The sequence below is a fragment of the Aplysia californica genome, unplaced genomic scaffold, assembly GCF_000002075.1.
Source record: "Aplysia californica isolate F4 #8 unplaced genomic scaffold, AplCal3.0 scaffold00049, whole genome shotgun sequence".
NCBI lineage: Eukaryota > Metazoa > Mollusca > Gastropoda > Aplysiida > Aplysiidae > Aplysia > Aplysia californica.
In genome coordinates this window covers 238,379-246,973 of record NW_004797319.1, presented here as the reverse complement: position 1 = coordinate 246,973, position 8,595 = coordinate 238,379, and positions in this window count along the sequence as shown.

Here is an 8,595-nt window from a genome sequence, read left to right as displayed (position 1 = left end):
TTATGGGGGTCACTAATTGAGTTCAATTGATAGAGCAGCGCAACAAAGGGTGTGGGGCGGAGAGGATGGCGGAACAATAAGAGTGGGACTCGCGCTCGCCAAGAGGCGTTGATATGACACTGTTCCGTTTCAGTCAGTGTTCCGCCACTGTTCCACGAGCGCTCGCGTACTCGCGATTCATTGAGGCCGACTGAATCGCGAATCGCCACTCTCAAATTTGACGAGCAGGATCCAGCCCTAATTCCCATGTGTGTTTACAAACAATGTCAAACCCTCCGCCTCTGCAACCCTCTAACCACAAGCTCATTGGATATACAGGTCAGCCATTGGACCTGGCAGGTTACATGAGTTTAGACATCAAATACAAAGGACAAAAATACAGCGGGATTTTTCACATAACTAGAATATCAACACGGCGTACAAGCTCACAACCCATCCTTGGACTACACACGGCTCAACATTATAAAGTTTGTTCTCTCCGTTTCTAACTCAGTGACCCCAAAGACAAGAACCAGCGTCCTAAAGAACATAGGGAGCTATTCTATGAATCTATGGTCTTGAAGAGCTGGAAGGAAAAGTGACCCTGCACCTCAAACCAGGGGCAACACCAGTGGTCCACCCTGCACGACGTATCATCATCATCATCCAGTGCCAGATCTGCGATAGACATCGGCGATCATGATTTTCCATTCATTCCTTTGCTCGGATGCTCTCAGAAAAGCTACGTTTCCCTGATCTTTACCTGTTACCCGTTTGTTTAGATTCCCTAAGTATGTTGTTCTGGGCCTACCCCTGCCTCGCTTGCCCTCAATTTTGCCAGTGAGAGCTAGGTGTTCAAGACCTTTATGTCTATTCAGGTGTCCCAAAAACTGCATTTGTCGTTTCCTGATTATTTTTAACATTGAGCGTCCCACGTGGGCTTCATCAAGCACTACCTCATTTGATTTCTTGACGACGTATACCTCATGCAAAAGACCGCCTGAAGGAAGAGCTGGCCCGTATGGAGACCATGTGAGTCATTGAAAGGGTCAGCCAGCCCACTGACTGGGTAAATTCGCTGGTAGTCGTGGAAAAACTAAACGGGAAGTTGAGGATCTGCCTTGATCCAAGGGACCTCAACAGCGCAATGAAAAGACCGCACTATCCCGTACCAACTCTCGAAGACGTTGTATTCAGACTGGCCGGTGCAAAATTCTTCAGCAAACTGGACACACGCTCAGGATACTGGCAGCTAAAATTCAGCAAAGACTAAGAGTCCTCAACTCTCACCACCTCCAATGCTCCATTTGGGAGATAGATCTACACATTTTTGCGGCTCCCATTCGGAAGTATTTGCTCTCAGGACGAATTTCAACGAAACATGGATGAGGTCTTCGAGGATTTACCTGGGGTTGTTCCCTTGGTTGATGACATTCTCATCACTGGGAAGACTCAAGAGGATCACGATGAAAACCTCTGTGCTGCACTACGACGTGCAGGCAACAAGAATCTGAGACTAAATCCGGAGAAGCTGGATGTTGGATCTACTGAGCTGAAGTTTTTTGGTCACATCATTTCGGCCGACGGGTTAAAGCCTGATCCACTGAAAATGAAAGCGATCAAGGACATGCCTCCACCAATGAACAAAAAAGAGCTGCAAACCCTGCTCGGCACAGTCACCTACCTTGCCAAATTTGCACCCAATTTATCTGAGATTACGAAGCCCATGCGGGATCTTCTCAAAGAAAACGTTGAGTTCATATGAGACTCGGCGCAACAAAAAGCCGTGGAGAAGACCAAAGAGATAATACTCAGCCAGCCAGTACTTGCCTTTTTTGATCCAGCAAAATCTGTCACACTGCAGGTGGACGCAAGCAAGTACGGACTTGGAGCTGTACTGATGCTAGAAGCCAGACCAGTTGCATTTGCCTCAAAATCTCTCACTCCAACTGAGCAAGACTATGCTCAAATTGAAAAGAAGCTGTACGCTATCGTCTTTGGATGCAAGCATTTTAATCAATACTTGTATGGTCAGAAAATCACAGTCCAGTCTGACCACAAGCCACTTGAAATCATAGCACGGAAACCCTTTGCCAGCGCACCACCCAGACTACAGCGGATGTTTCTACAACTCCAAAAATACAATCTCGACATCATCCATATTCCTGGCAAAGATATTCCTGTGGCAGATACGCTCTCCAGAAAATTTCTGCAAACAGAGCCAGACGATGTAGTCAAGGAAGAAGACCTACTTGTGATCCATTCAGTAAATAAAGAACATGCCTACCAGCGATGAAAAGACAAACGAACTGAAAATTGCTACACAAAACGACAGCAGCATGCAACAACTGAAAACCTACATCCATTCCAAGAGGGATGGCCTGAATCCAGAGAGAAGTGCTGTTCCAGTGTCATCGACATGTGGAACCACCGTGATGAACTGTCCATCATCGAAGGACTGGTATTTAAAGGAGAGAAGATATTGATCCCCAAGAAGATGCGTGCTGAAATGATGACCAAACTCCACTATAATCACATGGGCATTGAGAAGACACAAGAACGGGCGAGAGAGATGTTCTGGCCAGGCATGGCTACTGACCTACATTAGTATGTTGCCACTTGTCAAATCTGCACTCTCAGAGTCCTGTCCAATCCCAAAGAACCCCTCATACCCCACGACATTCCTGCTCGACCCTGGCAGAAGGTAGGAACTGATATCTTTAGCTGGAACAATGCAACATATGTTGTGACGGTTGACTACTACAGCCGGTGTTTCGAGGTAGATGAGCTCCCGAGCATCACTTCCTCAGCAGTCATCCGAAAGCTGTCAGCACACTTTGCTCGTCACGGCATTCCTGAAACAGTGATGAGTGACAACGGTCCACAGTTTGCTGTAGAGACTTCAAAGCCTTCGCAACCGCCTGGGATTTCCAACATATTACATCAAGCCCTGGCTACCCCCAATCCTATGGACTGGCTGAAAAGACTGTCAAGACCGCCAAGCGCATCCTAGATAAAGCCAAAGCCGATAGCCGGAGTGCTCTCCTCAGCATCCTGGAATACCGCACAACACCTGTGGATGGCACCGCATCACCTGCTCAACTCCTCATGGGGCGACAACTCCGCTCGGTGTTGCCAGCCACCAGTCAACAACTGGAGCCAAAGCCTGTCAGCCACAGCGATTTTTTTCTTAGACGTAAATACCTCCAGGACAGGCAGAAGAGGTATCACAACCGCAATGCACATGTGCTGCCATCAGTTGAAACAGGTGACCAAGTCCACATTCAGCTGTCAAAAGGGGACAATTCGCAACCTGCTCAAGTCACCGCTAAGTGCAACACACCCAGATCATTCGTCGTTGAAACGAGCGACGGCCATACATACCGGCGCAACCGCCGTTTCATACGGCAATCAGCCCTGCAAAGAACAACGAATGAGTTAAAAAAACAAACATCAGCACAACATGTCGATGAACCAACGACCTACGAAACAAGTGTGCACAATCCATGCACCACAAGATCAGGCCGTATCATACAGCCTCCACAAAAACTCGACATGTGAAGTAAAGGGTTAATTTTCTGTATAATGTTTATAGTGTGAAACTAGGACCTCTACCTAACAGAAAATTCGGTGCCCATGTCAGGAGTGTTTTACAGGTACAAACATGTACACAAAGTACATTAGATAACTACTTCAAAAGAACATTCCGTGCCCGTGTCTGGGGAATTTTCATAAAAAATGGATTACTCCCTTATCTCCGCTTCTTCTTACTTATGTTTGTTACTCTCTTGTAATACCTCTAATCTTCTGGCGCTCATATGACCTTATGCAGCTGCGAGTGCCGTAAAACCTCTACTAAACATTGGACCATGTTGGCTGTGGTGTAGCAGTAACGCACTTTGCTGTCACCTGGAGGAGACCCGTGATCAATTTCCAAGTGGTGGGAAATTTTTGTCAAGTATCTTTCTCTTTCTGCTGGAATGTTTTGTCCTCATCCCTGGTTGGCCTTGACAGGCAGGATTGGAAGTCTCTCTTCTAAAGCCCCGGTTACACGCAACGATAAATTGTGTCAGATTCGTTGTATGCTGGAACTGTCCGTTTTGACGAGCTGTGTAGTCTGTTTAGCCATCCCAATCTATCGTCCAGTTTTCTTTCGATCAGGGAGATTCCTAGTCATTGACTTGACTGCAGAATGTGCAACGCACCGGGTGACCTTGATACACAACTACACCATTTTCGATCAACTAAGTAATAAAATTGCTAAAATTTACATTATAATGCATCAAATCAGGTTCCTCTGGAGCAGTTTTGCTTATTGTGAGACGGTGATTCCGAAGAGAAATCAGTTTTTACCTGCGATAATTATTTTTAAAATGTTGGCCCCTCTCAACCCAGTCTTGCCCTGACAGGCAGGTTCAAAGCAGCTCGCCTTCAAAATTATATAAATAAGTGTACATGTACTGTCAATTGGTACATAAACGTCTACGATTACATTTTTTGTACATTTCCAGTCCCTCTTACACATGGGTATCCGCCTGAAATATCGTGCCTAGAAATAAAACAAACGTCAGTTGTAATTTGTGTCCATGTTACTCTCTTGCTAACTCTGGTACCATTGGGGGAAAAAACTACACATTTTTCTGGAAGGGTCTTGGGGAAGATGAGAGGAGAATCCATGGTGTGGGCTTTGCAGCAGTACACAACAGATTGCTGAACAGGATCAGCACCCCCAAGGTATATCCGAACGTATCACTGTCATGGAAATGGAAAGTTTAAGGGGAGTCCCCTAATCCATTGGCAACGTTTTCTCGAGTTGGCAACCAGCAGGCCTGCTGTGGTCATTATTCAATGTGTATACTGTGCATAGACTTGTATTATTACCGGTATATATATATATATATATATATATATATATATACTCCCGTATGCACCTACAAGCTTAAGGGAGTAAACCCTAAACAAATCCGGAGGGAGGGCCCCTAAGGCAGTCGACAGGGAGGAACGATCCGAACTATCTTTTGGCAGCCCCTGCAACTTCACTGGTTCCAAATGTATTGACCTCGTCTCTCCTTTGGACTAAATCACCTAAGTCGAGAGCGGGTTCGTGCAAATCGATGAACTCGCTTGCAGAAAAGCAGCAGGAAATGACAACATGCCTGCTGAAGTGCTGAAAGAGAACAAAGAGACCCTCCTCCCATATCTCTACAAGCTACTAACGACTTGTTGGCTGAAAGCAGAAATTCCACATGACATGAGAGATGCCAAAATCACCACACTCTACAAAAACAAATGGGACAAAGGAGATTACAACAACTACAGAGGTATCTCACTGCTAAGCATCACTGGAAAAGCTTTCGCTAGGATCATCCTGAAGCGACTTTAAAAACTAGCAGAAAGAGTCCTACAAGAGAGCCAATGCGGTTTCAGATCAAACCGCTCTACAATGGACATGATCTTTTCTATTCGTCAGCTACAAGAAAAATGCGGGGAGCAACGACTGTCATTACATACTGCGTTCGTCGATCTGACAAAGGCTTTTGATACAGTTAGTAGATCAGGACTGTACATGGTACTTGGAAAAATTGGGTGTCCCCCAATACTGCTACAGCTCATCATCTCATTCCACGAAGATATTAAGGCCACCATTCAGTTTGACGGTTCAACATCAAACAGTTTCAACATCAATAGCGGAGTAAAGCAAGGTTGTGTCTCAGCACCAACCCTTTTTAGCACTTATTTTGCTGTCTTACTGCAACACGCCTTCAAAGAGTCACCAGTGGATGTCTTCCTCCAATGGAGAACTGATGGGTCGCTCTTCAATCTTGCTCTACTCAAGGCCAAGACCAAGATCAACAAAACAACAGTACGAGACCTTCTCTTCGCCGATGATGCTGCTCTTGTTGCTCACAGTGAATCAATCCTACAAACAATGATGGACCGCCTATCAACAGCATGCAAGGTCTTTAGCTTGGTCATCAGTGTTACGAAAACAGTCTTCCTTATCCAAGAAGGTGCAGAGCAGAGCCATATATGGCTGAACGACCAGGAACTTAAGACAGTGAACAACTTCTGTTACCTGGGGTCTACCATCAGCTCTACAACATCAATTGATTATGAGATCAACATCAGGATAGGGAAAGCTGCAACAACTTTTGGAAGGCTTACAAAACGAGCATGGGAAAACAAAAGATTAACCATCAAAACAAAGATCAAGATTTAGGAAGCATGTGTCCCCAGCACACTCCTTTATGGATCTGAAACATGGACCTTGTACAGCAGACAAGAAAAGCGCTTCGACATTAATTTCCCTCTCAGATACTGCCGCAAGATCTTAGGCATTTCGTGGCGCGACAAGGTTACAAATGTTGAAGTGTTGGCACGGGCAAACCCCCAGAGCATGACAACTATCCTGTGTTTAAAAAGATTGAGGTGGCTAGGCCATGTCAAGAGAATTGATGACAACCGGATTCCGAAGCAACTTCTCTATGGAGAACTTGCCCAGGGAAAGAGACAAAGACGAAGACCAAAATTGAGGTACAAAGACACCTGCAAAAACAGCTTATCAAAGCTTGGAGTAGATGTTAACATCTGGGACGAAATAGCTGAGGACAGGAAAACACGGAGGAAAATTATAAAGGAAAGAACTATAAATGCTAAAGAACAGCCTTAGAAACAACCAGGCTGAAAAGCGCCAACGACGAAAGGAAAACAGCGGAAATACAGAGCTTCGATCTATGACACTGGCATGCAAGCACTGCGACAGAATCTGCCCTTCAAACATAGGAAGAATTAGCCATGAAAGAAGCTGCATGAAGACTATCTTGTAACCATCTTAAGCTAAATTGACCGTCTGCATAGACGAAAAGAGCCATAATAGTATTATTATATATAATATATATCGACTACCTGGACAGAAACTTCCCAAGCTACCGGTGGAATCGAGTTTACACAGATGGATCAGCAACTGATGCAGTCAGAAACGGCGGTGGAGGTTTCTACATAGAGGGGATAGATGGGTCAACAGAAAGCCTTTCCATCCCCACGGGATCTTTATCTTCCATTACAAAGCAGAAACATCAGCACTCGAAACAGCAGCCACCATTCTCTTGAATCACTAAAAATCTAAAGCCAACACCGTTATCCTCACAGATGCCAAATCTGTCCTACAAGCTCTCCTAAAGCCACAAACAGCTCTGTTCAACAACTCCTTTATTTCACCCCTATGTGATCTAAACTCCCAAGCCAACACAAATCTGCAGTGGATACCAGGTCACTGTGGCATTCATGGAAATGAAAAGGCAGACGACTTACCCAAAGAAGGAGCCAAAGTGACCCAGATTGAAGATGGCATGGGTCTCTCAGAGTCAAATACACTAATAAAATCCGCCTTTAGAAACAGATGAAAAAGGTTCCACCCTAAACACAACAGACGTGACCCCTACTACTTGCTAAATAGAGCAGACCAGGTCACAATCAATAGACTCCGTTGTGGCCACAACAGACTCAAACACCATATTATTATGCACTCCAAATTAAAAGTGGGAGAGTCAGCGGTCTGTGAATGTGGACACGACCAAGAGGATGCTAACCATGTCCTTCAGCACTGCCCGCGCTACGCCACCCTTCGTACAAAGATGTGGCAGAATGTGACTCCCCTTGAAAGAAAGCTCTATTGCAGTCTCTCAGACTTGAAGCGAACTGCACAGTTTGTGCGCGACATCGGACTGACTGTCTAGCTGTTGTCATCGAGAACGAGGAAGAAGAAGAAGAAAAAAAAAGGGGAAAAAAAGATATATACGAGTATACATACACACACACACACACACACACACACACATATATACATATATATTATCTCTCCTCTTTTTTGTGTTTGTTACTCTCTTGTAATTTTAACATCTATGATCTTCTGCACTTATATGACCTTATTGTGTTGCAAATGCCGTAAAACGCTTAGTAAAACTGAAACGTTGCACTGTGCATCGACCCTATTTGGCATAGACTTGTGCACTGGGACGTAATTTGTGGGTGGTTGGCGGGTGTACTCTGGTATGGTTGGCTCATTCTTCCCTATCAAACATATCGTCACTATTTCTCCTCCTTTTTTTGTATTTATTACTCTCTTGTACATCTATGATCTTCGCCACTATGACTATATGATTTTTATGACCTAATCATGTACAAGTACAGTAAAAGTCTTATTCGGCGTGTGGTTAGAGGGAGCCACTGGTAAGTCTTACTTATTCACTTTCCCCTCTGTTGTTCCTATATGTATGCCTCACTTTTTCTCTGCACTAAATGACCATTATTGTGTCTAGGTTTTTCTCTTTGCTCAAACACACAATCAAAATCGTGGGTGGTTGGCGGGTGCTCTTGTGTGATTTGCTCCTTCTTTCCTATCAAACATCTATCGTCCTTATATTATTATCTCCTTCTGTTTGTGTATGTTACACTCCGTAACACATAGCTTCTTCGGCACTTGTATGACCTTATTGTATTGCAAGTGCCGTAAAACGCTTTCTAAAAAATATTCTTTTAAAACAAACTTACCGTAATTTTGATCCACCCCATGGAACGCGCCAATTGACTCATATTTAAAACCAAATGAAGGGCAAA